The following is a 14,512-nucleotide window of genomic DNA, read 5'->3' as shown; positions in this document are numbered from 1 at the left end:
GTTTCATGTTTTTCCTGTGGTAAAATGAAATGGTTTGGAGGAAACAAAGGAGAACATGTGAAGTGTTTAAAATTGCCAGAGGGTATTGTTTCAATTACATTTCCATATCTATACAAGAACAAAATCACACACATATGTATATTTGATATATATGTATATACATACGAATTATGTATATACACACAAATTATGTATATACATATTATGTTTCTTTGGTAACTATGCATGCTAGCGCAGAGTCTGGGCACCTTTTTTGTCAAAGCAATGTTGATTATGCCTAGTCAAATAAATGAATAGTCCCAATCTTGAGTTATTCATTTATTAGAAAGTTTTCACATCAATTTGTAAACTGATCCGTGTAATTCCCTTTAACACACACACATGCATGCACACACTCATTATATTAATATTTTCAAGCTACACAAATACTTAGAAGTGATAATATTTTCTTTTCACTTTCTTACTTTTACAGTATCTGTTGATATACTCCTGTAGATGATTTGGTAAAAGGAGCATATATACTGGAGATTACAAAAACAATGGTGATGTGGGTGAGAGAGGCATTGTGTAATTTATCCAGATAGGAATACTATACATAATATATGTTTTTGAAATATTTTTAACATAGAGAGACATAATAAGATAGTGGTTGAACATATATTTCATCTGTTTAGTCAATTTTATAATGGAAAAATAAACAAACAAAGGGATTACAAAGACCTTATGTCAATCAGGGTTTGGTCAGGAAGCCAGAAACCGATCTAAATATTTTAAGAAGAAAAGGTTTTAATTCAGAAAATTAAATGCCTACAAAGCCCTTGGAAGGGCTTGGGAAATTAAGGTCAGAAAAAGCTTCCTCCAGCTTTTAAGAAATCAGAAAGTTGTAAGAATTATAGGAAGCTGCCATCAATGGTCACAGCTGCCTGCAGGACTGAAATAAGTGATTTACAAGAGAATGCCTTGAAGCTGCTGAAAAACCTGTCTGGCAAAGCCCACGTACTTTCCTGTTGCTATTACAATGGATTCTGCCTCTCTTCTGCCTTCCAAATCTTGCAAGGGGGCTTCTCATTGGTGGACTCTTTCCTGGCAGCCTGATGGCAAGGTCTTCTAGGAAATGTAGCTTCTAGGCTTCTAGCCCCTCAGTAGTTAGGAGATCATATAAAGAAATGGGAATGAATACTGGTTGCCAAAATAAAGCCATCCAGCATAGCAGTGCAGACCTCCCAACTCCTCTTAACCTTATATCATCCACTATTCTTAAGACTGTGACCTAATATTGTACAGATATACTTTTAACAAAGTGGAATTAATCTATACATACTAGTTTTGTGCTTTTTTTCCTAACATGAATTTATGGTTGTATCCATATAACTCTTAAACCTATTAGTTAATAATTTTCATAATACTATATTCCTTTTATTTAATATATTTCAGTACCCTTGAGTTCTTGTGTGAGTAGACTTCTAATATTTTTTCCTCTGTTACAAAAACAGTTACTTTATACAAATTGCTACTTTTTCCCTTTTTGAGTTAATTTCTTAACTGCCATTCCCAAATGAATGAATGGGTCAAAATGCATAATCAGTTCCTTAAAAGTTATCGTCTTGTTAAAGCTAATGTAGAATAGTAAGTTGTACAAATAAACAATATGCAGTGTAATCATACATCTTATGGCATTTATCAGTCTGTTACCAGCTTTCGTTTTCCTCTAGGTATGTAAAGGATTGAAAAGTGCAGTTTCACACTAAGACAGCTGGCTTCAAAACAATTCAAGTCACAAAGAGATACATAATTTTTTCTTCCTAACCATTCTTTCCTAAATCTCAGAATTTTTGGCTAATCCCTCCAAAAAAGTCCACCTGCCAAACTTTTGATTACTCCTACCCTTCATAATTTATCCAGTGTAACCCCATGTTGAACTCTCTATTACAGAATGCGAAGGGTCTCTGGACAGCAGAGGCTACATCTCAGGAGTCTTAAGAAGCCCTAGGAGTCAGCCTACGCTCCACAACTGCTGTTTGCCTGAAAGTAGGCTGGCCCTCCCTGTACCAGGACTTCTGGGAAGAGTGATTAGACCATCCCCACATCCCAGCTTCTACATGGAGCACTGTCCTACAACTCTTGACATCTTCAACCACTCTCCTTGATTGCCCTCTCTTAGCCCCTCAGAAGGTCGACTGTGGCCATGGTTTGAAGATATGCTCAAAAGCCACCTCCTCTAAGAGACCTCTCTGATTTCTCAAATAGAAGGGATCTCACTGCAGAACTGCCATGACACTTTAGCCTAGTTTTCACATAATTTAAATTTTTTTCTCATTTGTGAAGTGATCCATGCTCATTGTAGAAAAGTTGAGAAATATGGAAAAGATTAAAGAAAAAAATCACTCTTAATCCCACAACACACAGAGATAATCATTGTTAACATTTTCTTGTGTTATCCCTTTAGCCTTTCAGATAATTTTTAACATAACTGAGAGCATACCATGGATACAGTTTTTTTATACGTAACATTTTATCATGAGCACGTTTTCGTGTCGTTAATTTTCTGAAGTCTTGTTTCAACAGGAATATAAATTCCATTGTGCAGATGTACTACAATTAACTCATTTTCAGTTGTTTGATATTTGGGTTGTTTCCAGTTTTATACTATTATACATAATACTGTGATAAACATCCTTAATAATAAAGCTTTGTCTATGTGTCTAATCACTTATTTAAGATGGGTTTCTAGAAGTTGGAGTATTGTAGTGAATTAATGTTTTTATTTAAGAATTAGACAAAATTAGGGATACTCTCCCAAGAAGAATGCAATAAAACATATAACCACACTTTTGCATATTCTTTAAGGGAATTTGCCGAAATTTATGCGTGGAATTTTTAGGGGTCCAAGAATTTCTAGGTTAGATATATTTGAATTACTAGATCAAGGGGCATGAAAATTTTAAGGATATTAATAAATATTCCTTTTTTAAAAAATAAATACCTCTAATTTTTTTTCAGAAACATTTATCTATCCCACTTTTATGGTACAGGTACTACTTTCTACATTTTAGAATTGTTATTCATATTTTATCACCTCTGTTAGACTGTAAGCTCTTTGAGGGAAGGGTCGTGTCTGATTTGTCTCAAATTTTCTTCAGGACTGAGCAAAGTGCCTAACCTATAATAGATGCTCAGTAAAGGGTCATTGAATCAATAACTCAATTTCAAAGCCAGCAAGTCCAAAAAATAGAAAGCTTCAAGTTTGATCATCTGAAAAGTGATTTGAGGTATGCTTCATAGCCATGAAGAATGGCACCGAGAAATTGTCACAGGAGTCTTCACCAAGTCTGGCAAGCAGAATGGGGTATGCCAGGTTGGATAGCTAAAGGGACAATGATGCAAATAGATCTTCACATTTCAATGCAAGTGCCAAAAGTTCCATTCTCTGTGGTGTGGAGGGTGGCTATTGCCCATCTGTGGGATACTGAGGACTCTGCACCAGCAACTGGCCATCAATTACTTGCCAGTATAGTATTTATAAGAAGTTAATTCTATTCTGTGATTAAAATTATATATAAGTCTTATTACCAAGCCTCAGTTAACTTCTTGCATAATGCACATTTTCCAAGCAATCTGGAAGGGAACAGATATCTTGTGGCAGACACACTTAGTGACCTAACCAACAGCCACCTTCCCTCTCTGTGAGAAGAGACTCTAATTTGGTTAGGGTTGGCAATATTCCCAGGCTTAAAGGGTGGCTATGATTAATGAGAAACCAGTTGAGATGATTCTGTTCCCCCTTTCCAGGTACAGACTTAACTGTACATAACAACTGTTAGTTAATGACTTTTTGTCATAATGGCTCTTAAAAGGTTGTGATACTTTTTGAACACTGACTCCTTTTTTTTCAATATATTGCCTTATTTTGTTCCCCAAACATACCAAACAAATATGCTATAAGACGTGATATTGCATCATTTCAGTTGCAGGCTAAGTCATGCTCACAAATTTTACTTGACATACATTTACTTGTCAGAGCATATCATATGGAACAAATTTGAATTGAGCATCATGTTTGAATGAGCCTACAATGTTCTGCTTTGCATACAGATGCCAAGTGAGAGGGATAAAGATGTGCTGTCTACATTTCCTTTGTCTTTGTGTATGTGCAATTTCACATTTCAACACACTCTCACATTTAGCTTTTATTTTGCCCTAAAGGTGATTTCTAGGCTATAGCTTTTAAGTAAAGTTAGGGTACAAAATAATTATGAACTGCCTCCCCAAAGTTGAAAGCTGGTGAAGCAAATGGTGTAGAAAAAAGAATTCACCTTCCAAAAAAATGAATCCCTCACCCCCTCCTCCACCATCCCTATCAAGTCTGCTTTTCCTCATTACATTTCATTTTGTGTACAAACTGTATATGCTTACTTTCAAATGGTTCTTAATTTATTATATAAACTTGTTTTCATTGTTCACTGAATATATTTTCTTATCTGTGAAAATTACTTGGATATCTTGGATTGGGACAGAACACAGTGTAATGTTTCCCTTAAAAGTAATAGAATTCAAAAAAATCAACAGCTTACCACTTAGAGGCAAAGCTTTCAAGAAAAAAATAAAGTAATTAAGTGAGGGATGAGCATGCTTGCTTCTCAGCACCCCCTAGCTTGCAGCTGGGGATGGAATGAGAGTCAGATCTGGCCAAAGAGAGGTAAAGCCTCCTGGGGACTCCCAGGAAAGCTTCTTCCCTCTGATACAAGGAGAACACTTTTCTCCCTTCCCCATCTTCTGACCATGAGTTTTAAGGTATTTTAAAGACTAGTTTGCACAGAGTTGTGGCTGCTGAACTTGAGGGAGAAAGTGGCAGGAGAATCACATGATGCTGACTCAGTGCCCTGACTTGGTAGAGTTGAAGAAATAATCCTAGAACTTCTGCCCTGTCTTCTTGTTAGATAAAGTTTTATTTAAAGCAATGTTAGTTATGTTTTCTATTATGTGCAACCAAAATGTTCCAAAATGATTCCTTATTCACCCCCTAATCATTAGAAGGGGAAAGGCATTAAATAATAGTAACCTTTCACTTTGTATGGTGATTTTCAGTGTCTAAGTGCTCTCAGGTTCTGCTGGAAGGCTTCCTTTTAACCTGATCCCCTCTGGCTAAAGCCAGATTTTAAAAAATCTCATTCCCACAGGTCGTGGTCTCTCCCTTATTATCTCTCTTCTCATTGTTGTTCTTGAATCTCTGATCTGGTCTAAGTTGTATGTAGAACTCAGCTCTCTTTTTTTTCATTTCCATAAACCAAAAATGTTCACACACAGAAGATATTTGTGTATGAAACTGGCTTCCTTTAAAGTTTGAGTTTATATCGCAACAAGGCCACATAGCTTAAATATCAGACATTTTTATCTTTATAAAATATTTAGGCTACCCTTCCATGATATTGAGCCACACTTTATCTTCTAAAGCTTCTTGATTATCCCCTTTGGGGTTCATTGTCTCAGGGTTCCCTGGAAAATCCCATTCCCCTCATAATATTATGCAAAGTCTTATAGCTCACTACTCCTCTGCCTAGAAGGGCAGCCACCTCCACATATCATTATTCTATATCTTGTTACAAAATGGGCCAAATACTCAATACCATTCAGGACATAGGCATGGGCAAGGACTTCATGTCTAAAACACCAAAAGCAATGGCAACAAAAGCCAAAATTGACAAATGGGATCTAATTACACTAAAGAGCTTCTGCACAGCAAAAGAAACTACCATCAGAGTGAAAAGGCAACCTACAGAATGGGAGAAAATTTTTGCAACCTACTCATCTGACAAAGGGCTAATATCCAGAATCTACAATGAACTCCAACAAATTTACAAGAAAAAAACAAACAACCCCATCAAAAAGTGGGCAAAGGATATGAATAGACACTTCTCAAAAGAAGACATTTATGCAGCCAAAAAACACATGAAAAAATGCTCATCGTCACTGGCCATCAGAGAAATGCAAATCAAAACCACAATGAGATATCATCTCACGCCAGTTAGAATGGCGATCATTAAAAAGTCAGGAAACAACAGGTGCTGGAGAGGATGTGGAGAAATAGGAACACTTTTACACTGTTGGTGGGACTGTAAACTAGTTCAACCATTGTGGAAGTCAGTGTGGCGATTCCTCAGGGATCTAGAACTAGAAATACCATTTGACCCAGCCATCCCATTACTGGGTATATACCCAAAGGATTATAAATCATGCTGCTATAAAGACACATGCACACGTATGTTTATAGTGGCACTATTCACAATAGCAAAGACTTGGAACCAACCCAAATGTCCAACAGCGATAGTCTGGATTAAGAAAATGTGGCACATATACACCATGGAATACTATGCAGCCATAAAAAATGATGAGTTCATGTCCTTTGTAGGGACATGGATGAAACTGGAAACCATCATTCTCAGCAAACTATCACAAGGACAAAAAACCAAACACCGCATGTTCTCACTCATAGGTGGGAATTGAACAATGAGAACACTTGGACACAGGAAGGGAAACATCACACACCAGGGACTGTTGTGGGGTGGGGGGAGGGGGGAGGGATAGCATTAGGAGATATACCTAATGCTAAATGATGAGTAAATGGGTGCAGCACACCAACATGGCACATGTATACATATGTAACACACCTGCACGTTGTGCACACGTACCCTAAAACTTAAAGTATAATAATAAAATAAAATAAAATAAAATAAAAAAATGGGCCAAATATTTTACTGGCAGAGGTTTTGAAATATCCATCTTTGCTTTCTCTCTCATTCCTAAGTTTCTGTTATTAAAAGGGAGCAGAGATTAGTTCACTGTTGAATTGTGCTACCACTTTAGAAGGCAGAAGTGGATGCAGTCTGTTTGGGCTTTAAAGAACAATTTTTTCTTAGTTTCAAAATAGTGGGGTTGAGAAGAACATTGTGATAGTGTATTGAAAAGAGCACAGAACTGGAACTTCAAATACTTAGATTTCAATCTAACTGAGCATTTCTATTTACAAGTATCTCTGGATCTCAGTGTCCTCATATGTAAAAACGTGGAGGGGGGATGCACTGAAGAATAGCTGAGGTCCTATCTCCTTCTAGCAGTTTCTAGATGAAGAATCTGGGACCTGAGAAACCAGGCGACTTAATATTTTACTTACCACTTGTGATCATTCTCCTATTTTCCTTCGAGGCTTGATTTATCAAGATTAATCGTATATTTCATATTTTGTTCAGATGCTCTATTTTTTTTTCTTGCTTCCAAAGTTACACTGATCTTAGCACTGACACTGCAGGAAGAAAGAGGAAATGTAAAGTAATTAAATTCAATATGGATAAATAGATACACTTGCACATAATGGGAAAAAATGTGTGTATAGTGTTGTTCATGGAGGTTTTATTTATAATAGCAACAGAATAGAAACAATCTAAATGTCCATCACTAGAAGAACAGTTTACCAAATTATTCCATATTCCTACTATGGAATACTAGGCAACTATTAAAAAGAGACAGATCTTCATGTACTGATTTCAGAGGTGCTCCAAGATTATAAATATATACACACACAGTAACATTTCACTTAAGGACAGGGATATATTCTGAGAAACATGTTAGGTAGTTTTGTTGTTGTGTGAACATCATAGAGTGACTTACACAAACCTAGATGGTACAGCCTACTACACACGTAAACTATATGATATAGCCTATTGCTTCTAGGCTACAAACCCATACAGCATGTTACTATGCTGAATACTGTAGGCAGTTGTAATACTGTAGGCAGTTGTAATACTGTAGGCAGTTGTAACTGTTTATGTATCTAAACATAGTTAAACATAGAAAAGGTACAGTAAAAATACAGTATAAAAGATGGAAAATGGTTCACCTTTGTATCAGTCCATCCTCACATTGCCATAAAGAACTACCCAAGACTGGGTAATTTATGAAGAAAAGAGGTTTAATTGACACAGTTCTACAGGCTGTACAGGAAGCATGACTGGAGAGGTCTCAAGAAACTTACAATCATGGCAGAAAGCAAGGGGAAGTAGGCACGTCTTACATGGCTGGAGAAGGAGGAAGAGAGCAAAGGGGAAGGTGCCACATACTTTTAAACAACCAGGTCTCATGAGCACTCACCCACTATCACGAGAACAGCAAGTTCGCCCCCATGATCCAATCACCTTCTACCAGGCTCCTCCTCCAACAGCGGGGATTACAGTTCAACATGAGATTTGGGTCAGGACACAAATTCAAATCTTATCAATCTGTATGGGGTACTTACCATAAATGGAGTTTACAGGACTGGAAGTTGCTTTAGGTGAGGCAGTGAGTGAGTAGTGAGTAAATATGAAGGTTTAGGAGATTACTGTGTACTACTGCAGGCTTTATAAGCACTGTACACTTAGGCTACACTAAATTTATTTTAAAACTTTTCTTTCTTTAATAATAAATTAACCTTAGCTTACTGTAACATTTTTACTTTATAAACTTTTTAATTTTTTAACTTTGACTTTTTAGTAATTATTCCTAGCTTAAAACACCAACACATTGTACAGCTGTACAAAAATATTTTCTTTCTTTACTTTCTCCTCATTCTATGGCTTTTTAATTTTACTTTAAAATTTTCTGTTGAAAACTAAGACACAAACACTCACATTAGCCTAGTCCTACACAGGGCAAGAGCCATCAATATCACTGTCTTCCACCTCCACAGCTTGTGCCACTGGAAGATCTTCAGGGGCAATAACATGCATGGAGCTGTCATCTCCTATGATAACAATGTCTTCTTCTGGATATCTTCTGGAGGACCTGCCTGAGGCTGCCTTACAGTTAGCTTTTAAAAAACATATAAGTAGAAGGAGTACACTCTAAAATAACAATAAAAATTATGATATAATAAATACATAAGGCAGTAACATGGCCTATTATTATAATTATCAAGTATTATGGACCGTGCATAATTGTATGTGCTGAACTTTTATATTACTGGCAGCGTGGTAGATTTGTTTACACCAGCATTACTACAAACACGCAAGTAACGTGTTGTGCTATGACATCACTAGGTGATAGGAATTTTTCAGCTTTATTATAATCTTAGGGACCACTGTCATTTCTGTCATGGACCAAAACATTGTTATGTAGTGCATGACTGTATATATATATCTGTGTGAATCCATATACAAATATACATTTACATATGTATGCATGAGCACACACACACATACAGTTATGGTGCCAAAAATATGTGTACTATATCACCATTGATGAAAAAAATGCATATATTGCTTGACTAAATATAGAATATCTCTGGAACGATACAAAAAAACTGATAACAGTGGTTGCCTTTTGCGACGAGAAAGGGGTGAAAGATAGGAGGGAAACTTACCCTTTACTGCTTACTTTAAAATTTTGTACTATGTGCATGCATTGTCTGTTAAAATATAAGTTAGATGTATTGTTTAAAGGTTAAAAAATCTTTTAAAGGCTGAGCATGGTGGCTCATGCCTGTAATCTCAGTACTTTGGGAGGCCAAGGTGGGAGGATCACTTGAGCCCAAGAGTTCAAGACCAGCCTAAGCAACATGGTGGGACCCTTTGTCTACAAAAAATACAAAAATTAGCCAAGCACAGTGGCATGCGCCTGTGGCCCCAGATACTCAGGAGACTGAGGTGGGAGGATCACTTGAGCCTGAGATGCAGAGGTTGCAGTGAGCCGAGATCGTGCCCCTGCACTCCAGCCGAGGTGACACAGTGAGAACTTTTCTCAAAAAAAAATTTGTAAAAAGAAATGTAGAATAAAATGAGGTGTGGCCGGGCACTGTGGCTCACGCCTGTAGTCCCAGCACTTTGGGAGGCCGAGGCAGGTGGATCACTGGAGGTCAGGAGTTCAAGACCAGCCTGGCCAAGATGGTGAAACCTCATCTCTACTAAAATGCAAAAATTAGCCGGATGTGTTGGCGGGTGCCTGTAATCTCAGCTACTCAGGAGGCTGAGGCAGGAGAATGGCTTGAACCCAGGAGGCAGAGGTTGCAGTGAGCCGAAATCATGCCACCACACTCCAGCCTAGGCAACAGAGACTCCCTTTCGAAAAATAAATAATGAAATGAGGTGTGGACATTATTGGTGGATTTCAATTGATCACTCTCTTCTTATCTTGAACTAATAACAGTTCTCCATCTCCAACCTATGCCCTAGAAAGTTGTTAATGGTGAATGGTCTACTGCTTTATAACCCTCCCTGAGCCTTGCACTCCCCACAGTCACTCACCAGAGTTGGGATACTGCCTTTTGAGTCATTATGGAAGGGCCTGTGTTCCCTTCTTAGGACCATCGACCATCTTTGGGTGGCTACTGCTGGATATCTCTGACTTTTTTTGACCTAAATGGGAGGCAGTCCTGGATCCGTGGTAGATATTGGAATTAGACACACCTGGCTTACATTACCAGCTTCACCTGTTACTTATGTTCCCTAAGCCTCTAGTTCCTCATCTGTAAGATGAGGTGATGGTAACTTCTTCACAAGGCTCTTGTGAGATTTTAATAACCTTAGCAATGCACATGGTTGTGGCTGAATAAATGTTCATTCCTCTCTCTATATTTGTTCATTCCTCTCTCTATATTTGTTCATCCCTCTCTCCCTATTTCTTCACTTGCTTCACTGTCATCCATTCCCATCACCCTCCTTAGTTTTCAGAGTGGTACCTGCATTGATGTTCCCTAAACAGTTTTTCAAGAGCAGTAGTTTTCAACCAGGAGAAATTGTGCCCCACAGGGGCATTTGGCAATGTCTATCTGGAGATATTTTGTTGCCATAACTGGAGGAGGGACTACTTCTGGCATCTGGTGGGTAGAGGCCAGTGATGCTGTTAAACATCCTTCAACACATAGGACAAAAGAGAGTTATCTGGTCCAAAGTGTCAGTAGTGTTGCAGTTAAAACACTCTTTTTTAAAGATTTGTATAAAACTCCAGGTGATTGTGCAAATTGGCAGGAAACTGCACTTAAGGAAATAATTTTATTTTAAAGATGCCTATAACTACATTCACTAAGAAAAACTTCAGCAGTTTCCACAATTGCTCTGTTTTCAAGATCATGAATTTGTCTTTCGGGCAAAGGAGAAGGGAAAGTTTAGAGGAAATAACTGCTATATCTTTTATTCTAGGAACTTGAGAAACTTACCTATGCCCTTTAAGACCATGAACTGAGGTGGCTTTGTATCAGTTATCTATTACTGGATAGCAACCACCCAGAATGTAGTGGCTTATCACAATAACTTGTATTTAGTTTAGATTCTACTGGAGAGTTAGTCTCTGGTCTGGGACAGGCTCAGCTGATTTTGGTTACCTCAGATTAGTAGAACCACCCAGCTGAGCCCAGTTCAAATTGCTAAACTCCAGAATCATAATTTGTTTTTTTTAACTGCTAAGTTTTGGAGTAATTTGTTATGCAGCAGAAGTTAACTGATACAATGAGAATTGGGGGCTTTTTATTTCAGTTTGGGGCTCTTGGCAATAATGCTGCTATGAACATTTTGGATACAACTCATCCAAGTGTGTTCAATTCTGTTGATTATAGGAGTAAAACTGCTGGTAGTTCTGTTTCATTCTTAAAGTAGCAAATTATTCACACACACATAGAGCTTCATTTTCTGCTCATAACTTCTGTTTCTTGTCTTCAGTTGCAGCAAGTACTATGGGCCCATTTTTTTTTTTTTTGAGGCAGAGTCTCACCCTGTTGCCCAGGCTGGAGTGCAGTGGCACAATCTTGGCTCACTACAACCTCCACCTCCTGGGTTCAAGCTATGGGCCCATTAAAAAAAAAAAAAAGACAAATGGTGGAAAGCTGGTTCATGATGATTTTTCAGAGCCTGGTTGGGAGGTCAAACTTGTGAATGCCCTGTCTACCATCTCTTCCACAGTGAAAACATCCTCTTCCATTTAAAAAAATTGTTTCCACTTTGTCTACACAAAGAACTGTTCCCAAACATTTTCACACACAAGAAGGAAGTGACCAACAGCACACAATACAAAAATAATCTCTCAGGCATGTGAGAATACAAAAGCTGTTACGGTTTTTTTTTTTTTTTTTTTTATACTTTAGGTTTTATGGTTTTTAAAAAGCATACTTCAATGAATAAGACAGAAGGGTTTTTTGGTTTTTGTTTGTTTGTTTGTTTTATGAATCAGAACCTTGAGGCCATACATGAGTAAGAATTGCTAATTCATGTAGGTAAGATCAGTACATGTCAGGAAGAAATGTGTGAGTTCTTCAAGTAATCCGTCAATAAATGTTTGAGTGCCAATGGTGTATAAAGTGCTGCACTTCTGGTAATTTATTTGGACCTTAACAAAGAAGAGGGAGAGCTGTGAGCTCAACCTGGGATCACAGGTATCAGAGGATTGAGGTTTCAAATAAGAAACTGGCTTCGTCCAGTTCAGTTTCCTGTGATTTTGCCTTGGTTAAGTTATTTTCTTCTAGTGTGGCTTAGTTTCTTCATCTCAAAAAAAACGAGAAGAAATATACAGACTTAGGCAGCCCTACACTTTTGAGGAATGTACTTGATAATGTCATTAAATCCAAGAGACATTTTTCTGTTCTCCTCTTGACACTGGTGACCAGTCACTACTTTAAAAAAAAATTCATTTCCCTTGGCTTCAAGGAAACAACGTCCTGCTAACTTTTCTTTCTACCTTTCTGGGCTCTCTGTTTTGAGTAGGTTTGTCCTCCTTGCCAAGCTATTAAATTTTGGAGTTCCTTAATCCTTGGCCCTTAACTACATCCCCTTCCCATCCCACTCTTCCTAAAAAACTCCTTCACACCGTACCTCAGACATTTAAATGACGATGGCTCATAAATTTCTATCACCACCTTAGACCTCTCCTCTGAGCTCCAGACCTCTACCAATGGCCTACATGACACCTCCTCATGGATGGCTCAAGGGTATGCCAAACCTAGCAATTCCAAACCAAACTCATGAGTGTCCAAAACAAACTTCATCCTTGTTCATGACCTGTTCCCTATCATAATGAGTTGTGTCATCATTCATCCCAAGGATGCAGGACTGAAGCCAGTTAGTTATTTTTGGCATCCTTCATTCCTCTGTCTCACTGAAGCCTCATGACCAAGCATTATCCAGCCCTGTTGAGTTTCCTCCTATATCTCTCCCATCCTTCAACTTCTCTCCATTTCCAGCTAGTACAAGCTATCATTATTGTTCACCTCAACTACTAGCTCCTCCAGTCCATTCTCCATAGCCTGCAGCAGAATTGTCTTCTCAAAATGTAAATAGAAGCATGCCAATTCTCCTGCTTAAAACCTGTGTTTTCATATGGCTTTGAGGATCCAGGCAAAATCATTTTACATGGCCTGAAAGGTTCTATATAAGTCTAGTCCCTGCCTATCTCTCTAGCTTCTTCATGTCCCATCCTTTCTCTAGCTTCTGGGCTCTAACCACACTGACCTACTTCTAGTCCCTTTGATTTGAGATACACTGTCCAATCCCAGGGCTTTTGCACATGTTGTTTCTTCCACTTAAAATGCTCTTCTCTCTTGCAGTAGACCAAATAACACCTCTACCAAAGACGTCCATGTCCCAACCCCAGAACCTGTGAATATGTTACTTTATATGGCAAAAGGGACTTTATAGATGTGATTAAGGTAAGAATCTTGAGATGGGGAGAATATCTTGAATTATCTGCGTGGGTTCGTTGTAATCACATGTCCTTATAAGGGAAAGAGGGAGGCAGGGGAGTCAGAGCCAGAGAAGGAGATGTGATAAGAGAAGTAGAGGTCAGAGAGGAAAGAGATTTAAAGATGCTATGTTGCTGGCTTTGATGATGAAGGAAGGGGCCATGAGCCAAGATGGCCTCTGGAAGCATAGGTAGCCTCTAGAAACTAGAGAAGGCACAGAAATGAATCCTTTCCTACAGCCTCCATTAAAAATTCAGCCCTGTTGACACATAGATTTTAGGACTTCTGACCTCTATAAGATAATAAATTTGTGCTGTTCTAAGCAACTAAACTAGTAATGACTTCTTACAACAGCAGTCAGAAACTAATACACCTCTCTTCTTCACATAATTGATTTCTACCTTCCCTCAGATCTTAGTTCCTCAGGGAAGCCTTCTCAACATTCTGCTAAGTTAGATCTATCTAATATGGACCCTCCTAGTCTGAGCCTATTTTCTTTCCAGCTCTTTACACAATTGTGTGATTGTTGATTGGCCCAGCTAAAAGTTCTGTGAGGGGAGGCATTGCACCTATTATACCCACCAGTATATCCCCAACACTTAGTGCAGGGCATATAATAACCCTTAATATTAATTTGAAAGAAATAATATAATAAAGCTCTAAAAAACCGACCAGGCATGGTGGCTCACATCTGTAATCTCAGCACTGTGGGAGGATTGCTTGAGCCCAGGCATTTGAGATCAGCCTTGGCAACATAGCAAGACCTCGTCTCTACAAAAAAATAAAGCGAAAATTAGCTGGACAGAATGGCACATGCCT

The sequence above is a fragment of the Pongo abelii genome, chromosome X (assembly GCF_028885655.2).
Source record: "Pongo abelii isolate AG06213 chromosome X, NHGRI_mPonAbe1-v2.0_pri, whole genome shotgun sequence".
Classification (NCBI taxonomy): domain Eukaryota; kingdom Metazoa; phylum Chordata; class Mammalia; order Primates; family Hominidae; genus Pongo; species Pongo abelii.
This window is presented reverse-complemented; position numbering follows the sequence as displayed.